The sequence below is a fragment of the Paramisgurnus dabryanus genome, chromosome 16, assembly GCF_030506205.2.
Source record: "Paramisgurnus dabryanus chromosome 16, PD_genome_1.1, whole genome shotgun sequence".
In the NCBI taxonomy this organism is placed as follows: domain Eukaryota; kingdom Metazoa; phylum Chordata; class Actinopteri; order Cypriniformes; family Cobitidae; genus Paramisgurnus; species Paramisgurnus dabryanus.
In genome coordinates this window covers 34089101-34098605 of record NC_133352.1, presented here as the reverse complement: position 1 = coordinate 34098605, position 9505 = coordinate 34089101, and positions in this window count along the sequence as shown.

Sequence of the window (9505 nt, the reverse complement as noted above, 5' to 3'; positions counted from 1 at the left end):
ATCGAGCACGAGAGCCCTTTCGAATGCGCGCTTCCGTGACCCAGTTCTGTCCGCAATCTCTTTTATTTGGCTTTAATGTATGTGGTGTGTGTGTCTGCGTAAAGGCCAGTGTTTGCTGTGTGTTTTACACACTGTGGGCCCTGTCAAAATAAGGGGCCCCTCTGCGTGGGCTTGACATTTCAGCAGCCCGCTATTGGCCCCTCCTGCGATCTTTGCACACACATGGGCTCGCAACTTCCCACGATGCCTCTCTCCGTTTCCGCCCACCAGGGAACCGCTCCGGTCTCATTTACCCGTGAACCCCGGCTACACCGCCCCCCACCTCCACCCCCCGACATCTCTGCCACGGCCGATTGTATTTTTGATGTCCAGAGGGGCAGTGCTCCGATTTATCATCTTTTAATATGACATCTCACATTTATCACTCGGGTGTTAAAACACGCAACAGCCATCGAAAATGAGCTTCATTAGCCGGATATTGTGGCTGTAAGTACGCCGCTAATTAAATTCAAACAGACTCCACCGACCAGAGAGGCAATTATATGATATGCACACACACAACATGATGAAGTATTCCTTGCTCTGTTAAAGAGGCAGCGCAGCACGCAAATATTTGTGTGCCGCTGACCCCTCCAGCGGTCCGGCCCGGGCGTAGCGCTCTGTTTGATTGTGTTAATTTGGATTTTTGAATAATAAATCGGGGTTTCCTCTTTCGCAGCCTGCTCGTGCAATTACGCACCGCCCGGGTCCCGACGATTACAGCCTGTGACACGTACACCTTACCGTGCGTCGAGTTTTAAAGTCTCATTGTTTAATCTCATCTCTCCGAGGCGCTTTGGGGAAATTATAGTTATTCGCTTTGATGTAATGAATTGTTTTAAGCTGCTAAATTCCCACATATCCGTAAGGTCGGAACGTCCTTAGGTCGCATTCCGAAACGGATCTCGGAAACATAAGCTAAAACGTGGCTTAATTGAAGCTCATAAAGGGGTAAAATAAAGATCGAATCCCACACAGAATCAACAGTCCCATAAAATTGTGAAGCAATTAAAAGCTTTTTTACCTCATACAGCAGTTTTGACAGGATCTTAATGCCTTTTCCACAGCGGAGAGCTTTAGGAATGTGCGGGCTGGGCCCCTGGTAAAGGACCAGGATGGCCACAGATGTCACGCCGCGGCCTCTCTGTCTCTTTTTCCACTCCATTGAGCTTGTTACAGCCGCTCTCCATACGCTGCCTCCACATCCTCTCCCGAACGCGGCCCTCTCTGCGTGAGGTGGAATACGGGGAGGCCGCTGGAAATGGGTTGTGAAAAAGGGCTCCCAAGGGTCACGTGGAGAGTGAGGGGAAAGAGAATGCGAACGCGTCCCGACACACCTGCGGGATGACCAGCGTGCGCCCGGGCTCCGGCCCGTCTCGTGGACCTGAAGGTCCGGTTGTCGTGCACTTTTGCCCCCTTCCTGCCCACGCTCTCTCATCGCGCTCTCCGTGGGCACCCCCCAAAATCAACAGCACCTCTTGGGCACAGCCTCCCATTAAAGACATCTGTGCATAGGCGATGAGCAGATAAATCATTTTTGCAGAACAATTTTGATAAATGAGCTGTTCGCTTTGGAGTACCTGTGCTTCTGCGTTTCTTTACCCTAGTGGTCTATGGTTTCTGTTTCCAACATGCTGCAGGCTTATTTTAAGCCCATGTATCCACACACACACACATACGTACATGCCAAAACCTTCTGCCAACCGCAAAAGTAGAAGTTGGAAGATCTTTAAATAAAGGATGTTTTGGAGCAAGGATTGTGTTGCGAATTATTTGGCAAGTACAACTTAAGGTTAGCGTTAACATCCTTATTTTGGCATTAAATTAAGGCTGATATTTGTGTCTCATGTGAAAAATAGATTAATTATATATAACAAAAATCTGGGGCATTTGTATACCAGTCATTTCTGACCCTGTGTAATGTAATTTTGGTGTGAGGTAAATAAACATATGCAGAATAGTACGACCCCATTAATTTACATTCATAATTCATCTGAAAATGCAATCACTTATTTATTATGAATCATTATTTGAAGAACCAAACACTTCACCACACAAGCAAAAAAAAAAATATATATATAAACAATAAAATGAATTTCTGCTTACCTAAAAATTTTGTGTTCAAGTTTTAGGCCTTAGAGAAAGAAAGCATGCAGGCAGCGCAGTCATTTAATGAAAGTTGATGGCACACTTATGCATTTTAAATTACTGCTTTTCTTCACCAGTTCAATTATCCAAGACAATATAACAATCATAAAATAAATTAGGCTTTGCGCTTGAGGGAATTAATGAGGTATCTTTGATGTAATAAAATCAAACAAATATCTAATTAACCATAACCATTATATTATAGTTTACAATTTTTATTAATCGTTGTTAATGGAATAAATCATTAAGCGCTACAGTTAAAGTAGAGATGCACGCTAACACAAATTAAACAAGATTTTTAAAATATGAGAAAGGTGTTTTGGAGCATTGGGAGGGGGGGGCGTCCGAGGGCCTTTAGGAGTTCATTTTAAGTGCTGTTGGTTTCGTGGTCCCGTGCACTTTGAGAAAACTGTAGATTTGACTTTTTTAAATATTATAGAGATAAAAAATAAAAACATTAAAATTCAGTTGGATTACAAGAGCTTGGTTTTAAGGTGTCTGGGGTCAGATTTCCAGAACTATTAATTGGCCAGGTAGTCTTAAATCCAAATGCACCTCAGCAGCTGAATTATAAATAAGTCAGTGAAATATCAATATATGCTGCATCGTGAAAAAGAAGAGAAACATTAGAGACGGCATAGAGCTTCTGTCAAGCATCTGCATACCTACACACGCAAAGGTACGGCGATACAGTCCAAAGGTCCAAAGGTCCAACATCTGTTTTTTTAAAGTAAGTTATGACATGAGCTATGAAGAAGACAAATGTACAACTCTGCATTATTTTTAGGTCATTAATCAAATGTAAGCGAGTGTTAACCACCTTTGTAGGACAGATTAGAAATCCTTGCTATCTTTTTAAAACACATTATATTGCAAATGGACCATCAGATTGCAGATTTGATTTGTTTAACAATGTTTTGCAAAGCTACTTACAAATGTGGATAATAAGCAGAAGAAATGTTTTGCTCGCTTAAAAATCAATGCAAACTGTCTGTACACAGGAGGCATAATAAATACGGGGTGCATGATTTTTGAAAAACACTTTGGAAAAGGGAGTCAGGCCAAAACACACGTGTAGCCAATCAGCAGTAAGGGGCGTGTCTACTAACCAACATCATTGCCTGGGTTGCGTATGTGTGGGGCGGGTCTATCAAATGAAGGTCCAGATTTTATTGGGGTAGGGGCATGTTTGTTTACTGTAGCTGATTTCAAATATCAACATTGGCTTTCAGAGATCATGCACCCCGCCTTTAAATGTTAAAAGTATGTTAAAGTCACAATAAAATTGAAGTAGCGATTGTCTTATTTTCCCCGTCGTGACGTATATCCGAGTGAAACGGCTTTTCAAATAAAAAAGGTCTAAGGCTTTACTTGAAATCGTCCATCGAGAATTAATTGGACTGTTGGAAGTTGTGTCATGTTGCTATTTGCTAATCGCTGCAACCTTTTCCCAGGCCCCGCCCACTTGCCATACCACCTGACCGGAAGAAAAGATAGATTAGCGCTGTGGCCGAAACCGCCTACTTCCATACTATATAGTAGGCAAAAAGCACTACTTCGCCTACTATATAGTATGGAAGTAGGCGGTTTCGGATGAAGCATAGGTGTGTTCGAGTTCATGCGGTGCTGTGCTGACCGATTGGCAAGGTTTGCCCCTTGCAGTCAAGGGAGGAGTTAAAGACGAAGCTGTCAGGTCGGACACTTGCTGCTTGCACTATAGCGACGTGTGCGCCATGTTTCCTTTTTCCTGAATGAAGTCAATTAGATGGTGAATTTGTAAAAAAAACAACCAAAAACCTTTTATATTGAATATATTAGTTGCACGAAAATAAAAGGAAACATAAGCCTAGATTATTAAAATACCAATAGAGTTTTGTCTTTCACTTCTTTTCATAATTTTTTTTACACGGCACAATATAACATAACATGTATATTAACAAGTTTTACCTGTTATAAAAACATGAATTTATAATGTTTATTAGTGGTACTGAAGGTTGGATTAAACATGTTTGTCACATCATTGTGACTTTAATAAAATGCATAACAATATTTTTTATATATATATATATATAATCTACAATTTCATCTACAGTTGGTAAAAAATTGTGTAAGCAACACTAAGGTCATGGGTTTAATCCCAGGGAATACAATAATAATTTTTTTTTTTTAATTTTATAATTAATTAATGGAATGAATGGCATCAGACTTACATTTGGTCTTAACTATAGCCTACTAGGAGCCACAATACAACACAAAGACTACAACTTTTATCATAAACCCAAACACACTTCAAGTTTCCATACATATGACTACAAAGAAATGAATCTTTCCATATATCTGTATCATTTACAAATCTGAAATATGTATTTTTCAGATTGATCTCACGGAAAGTCGTCTTATGGTCACGCAAAATGTAAATCATTTATTTGTGTCCATGGCACAAAATTCAGCTTTTTTCGTCTTTTTCGTGTCACCTGCACAAGTTTTTCATGTCCGTTGCGTGACTTTCTTTCTCGTTTCATAACATTTTTTTTCTATTTTCTTACCATTGTCGCTTGGGTTGAAATCGGTAATAGAGCGGTTAGAATCACTTTCTGTTAAATTTTTAGATATCCTAACCCAATCCCCAACTCCAGGCAAGAATAGGAAGAAAAACATGTAGAAACTAATACATAAAAGTACATCCTAACCCAAACCCCAAATCTAAACCCAACCCCAAGCGACAAGGATTTTAAAAATGACACATAAAATGACACAAAAAAAAGAAAGTTGTGAAACGGACACGAAAACTATTTACTGTATAGAAATTTATGCCAGTGACACAAAAAAAAAAACATTTGCGCTCAAGGCACGAATAAAAGCTGAATTCCGTGCCATGGACATGAATAAATCAATAAAAAATGTCGCAACTATAACACGACTTTCCCTGAGAACTGCTCACTCTCTGTCTGTAGTACACACACTACAAGTACACAAAAAAATATTCTTAACCCAGCATTGTGTCAAAATGGGACGAACCCAGCAGTTGGGATTAATTAACCCAGAAAATGTTTATATTTGGGTTAAAAACCCCAGCATAGGTTACAGTAAAACCCAACAGGTTGGGTTCATCCCCTTTTATCCCAACGCTTGGTTGAAAATAACCCGGCGTTTTTTGTGTGTGTGTACTTGTAGTGTGTGTACTACAGACAGAGAGTGAGCAGTCTGCCTCCACCAGAGGCCTGTGGTTTGTTGTCCTACACTATATGCTAATGTCATCATAATGTTATTTAGATCAATCAATCCTCTAGAGTCCTGCTGCATGACTGGAGCTGTACGGTAAGGTCAAGAGCAGCGGGAGGGTTGAATGTGCACAACATCGCTACAATGCTAAGCAGCCCCCAGGAGAAGCAGACTTTCTCACTTTGCCTCTCTCTTTATCTGTCTGTGTCTCTCACTCACCGTCTGCAACTTCTTCTGATTGGCCTTTGCTCCTCCGTTAAATCAGGAGTGATACGAGATCTCTTACAGGTCCTGCTGGGATCACAGTGACCAGTGACACGCTCGACCGGAGCAAGGCACGCTGGGAGCTCGAGTGTGTTCCCACCTCGTCGATGAATTACAGAAGCGTTTATTGTCTGTGTGAATCCAAAAAAGTGTAGGTTGTAAGTGAATTTATTTATGCATGTAATGCTTGTTACAGTATACATTTATGAGGCAAAATCATATGCATGGGCGATATTGACCAAAATTCACATCTCTGTAATTTTGGGATGAATGCAGTTGAATGAATGACATTATGCCAAACATTACATGAAATTTTGAATAAATAAATACTGATTTTAACACCCAACTGGCGCTGTCCCGTGAGCGGGACTTCAATATTTTGCATGTAAATTTTAATCGATCATGAAAAACTATATATCGTTGGAAAGGTCTCAGAATGTCATTTTTCTGCCCAGTCTTAAAGGTTTTGTGATATAGTCACATCATTTCTTGATTCTTTTTTCGTGATATTATCACGAATTTCCATGTTTTTTTGTGATCGTATAACGAATTCGTGTTTTCGTGTGATTATCACGTATTGGATACTCAACTGCTTTTTCCTATTTTTAAACCATTGTCGCTTCGGTTTAGGGTTAGATTTGGTGCTTGCATTAAAATGTCACTTTATACATTGGTTTATACTATTTTATTTTTTTCTATGTCGCCTGGCATTAGGGTTCGAGTTGGGTTTGGGTAGGGATGTCATTTTATGTAAATCTAACCCTAAACCAAAGCAACAATGGTAAGAAAATACAGTAGGACAAAACAGTTGAGTAACCAATACGTGATAATCACACAAAAACAGGAATTCGTTATTCGATCACGAAAAAACGATAGTCGTGATAAAATCAGGAAAAAAGATTAAAAAGTTACGTGACTATATAAGGATATTTCGTGAGACTGGGCTGTGTTTTTATACTTTAAAACATTTTAGCAGTATTAATAAAGCAGTGACAGTAATTTATTAATTTATTAAAGAGTATGCAGCAAACCATTGACACCTAGTGGCCATTGTTGGTAAAACGTTGATAATTTGATGAATTATCATCAAATACTTTATTGCATTATTTTTTTATTTATTACAATAAATTCAAACTGCCAAATCCATTTTTATTTTACATTTTTACCTCCAGATATTTCTGTGAAAAACTTAAAAGTGTCTTCTTTAAAACAAGACCAAGATTAGGCTTCTAGACCAAAAAAAATATATATCAAAAATGGCTGCGAAAGTAAGAAAGAAAGAAACATTTTAATAAAAGCAAATGAGTTTGTAAGAAGAAAGCATTTCCTCATCCAGAAGTCTCATCTTAGTTATGATTATTAAAACATGTCCAAGCTATCCAAGTGTTCATATAAATCTAAAATATAATGAGCAACTTGGTGATTCACACACAGTATAATGACTCTCCTGATAAGAATGGATCTGTGTTATAATATCACAATCAATATTCATTAGGGACGAAATGTAAGCTAGCATCCTCTCAACATTAGCATAGTGTGATAAATAATTTGCGTAAAAAAACAAACTTTTTTCTTACTAACTCCAATTTGTCTTGCGCATTAAAAGCCTCTGGTTTCTCACAAAATCACACGGAGGAATTAATTTCGCAGTCGCTAATGGTGTTCGAATTACAGGCATTAATACACAACACGTAACATATGGACCTGGTCACTTAGACAGGTGTCAGCAATTTACAACAGCTAGGCCCTATTTTTCATGCTCTGCAGGGCTGTAACCGGGACGGCGAGGAGATCGCTCTGTGTTTTGTAATGAAAGTGTAATGAGTCTGTATGCGTAGATCATGGCGCGATGATAAGGCGAGGTGCATGGCGAGATCCAGCCTCCATCTCCAAACACAAGCACGCAAACACACACACACACACTCACGGGCGACAAACCTCACTCTCAAAACACAAAAAAACTCCATCGGGCTCCCCAGAGTCCCGTACGAGTTCTCAGTACTATCCCGTCTCCCTTGACAGTTCAGTTCACCAGGTGTTGTCTGCAACAGGCAATTAGTAGAATAGGTGTACCTGTCAATCACAGGGGCTGGAAGATTAGCTGCTTGCCCGTAATTAGCGGGTTAGAGGCTTCTTGGCCCAAAGGATAAAGGCTTTGCCAATAATGGGCCCTGGGGTATTAATTACTGAAGGTCGAAGCTGCAGTAAAGGCCAGGATCTTAGCAGTAGAGCACGTACGATGATTGTTTAAATTTCAAAAATAATACTGGTCTGACAGTTGTTAGTGTCCCGGGGGGTTGTGGGTACAAGGTAGCCGAGGTAATTAGTTTGAAGAGGAAAGGGCATGGTTGCAGGCGTGTTTGTGAAGAGCGCGGGAGGGTACGAGAGAAAGACGGTGAATGAGAAAGAAAAATGAAATAAGGCACGACGAAACCAAGGCATACGCATCACGTTTTTCTGCCTCAGCTGGCGTCATCGCCATGGCTACCGTCCCACAGGGGTGTACACCTTGGTGCGTGCGGGTATAGGCGGACGGAATAAGGGGTCTTATTAAAGTCCTAAAGATTGACTGACAGATGCTGAGAGACTCGGAAAACAAAAGAAGCCGCTCACCTCGTGGCGGCGGCCGGCGAGTGGCAGATGCCAGGAAAAAACAGCGGCGGAGGGGTTCAGCCAGAGTTCATTCAGAGGAGAGGTGATGAAGTGGACCTGCCACCGGCTTACTGGGCCCTGGAGACCCCCGGGGCCGGCCTTGTTTCTGCCACCTCATAAGAGCATTAAAACCAAGAGAACCCGCTATCGCCACGGCCGCATTTCACGGCCCTCCTGCGGTGGCCGGTGCAGATGGACGTACCCGAGTCAACATGCACATCTCTCAAGCATTCGCGTTCTCTGGGCCGTGGATGAGCTGTCCGCTCCATGCTGTTCTAGATTAATGCGCCGGCCCGGTCCCGATAACGTGCGTCAGCGTAATTTATGAGGCCTCTAAGTGAAGACCTGAAAAGAATGGAGGGAAATCCCTGACCTGTCTCCAGATATCCTACTCAGTCCCTCGCCAGGTCGCGATAGGACGCTGGCAAGAACCGCAAAGCTGATATAGTAAAGACTGAGGTTGACTCTGTAATACTGCCATCAGATTTACTCATCTTAGGACAGACTTCTAGTCTGGCAACGAATGAGAAACTGATCGACGACGGAAAAAACAGCGAAAGCTAAAACTTGAACAAGGATGGATTTTATTCACAAGCTGCACTGTTGTCAAAGGAAAACGGATAGCCTGTTTGGAGTTACCGAACATAAAATGCATTAAACCTGCCAAGGGTGGGGAAAGATGAACCTGTTGAGGCCGGTTCTCCATCCAGGGAGCCCTAAAGTTCAGACTGAGAAACTTGAACACAAAGTCACGACCAGCAGAGGGCAGCGTAGCTTCCAGCAGTAAATCCAATAAATCAATGCTCATGTAAAACTCTGCACCTGTGAATGGCCACGGGGTCTGATCTGAGAGGAGCCGTCCGGTGCACAGTAAACATGTCACTGGGTCTGATCCTCACAGCGCAGGTTTGTTCATACAATCAGACTGCAACCATAAATAAAGATGAGGCAGATCTTTGTGCACATTCCAACAATAAAACACTGTCTGCTCCTCTCTGCTTTGTGACAAAATGAAACATTTGCAAAGACATCATGTGTAGCCCAATGATAGAGCATTGCGTTACCAGCACAAAAGGTCATGGGTTTGAACCCAGGAAACACACATACTGATAAAAATGCATTCATTGTAAGTCACTTTGGATATAAGTGTCTGCCAAATGCATAATACAGTATTGTGCAA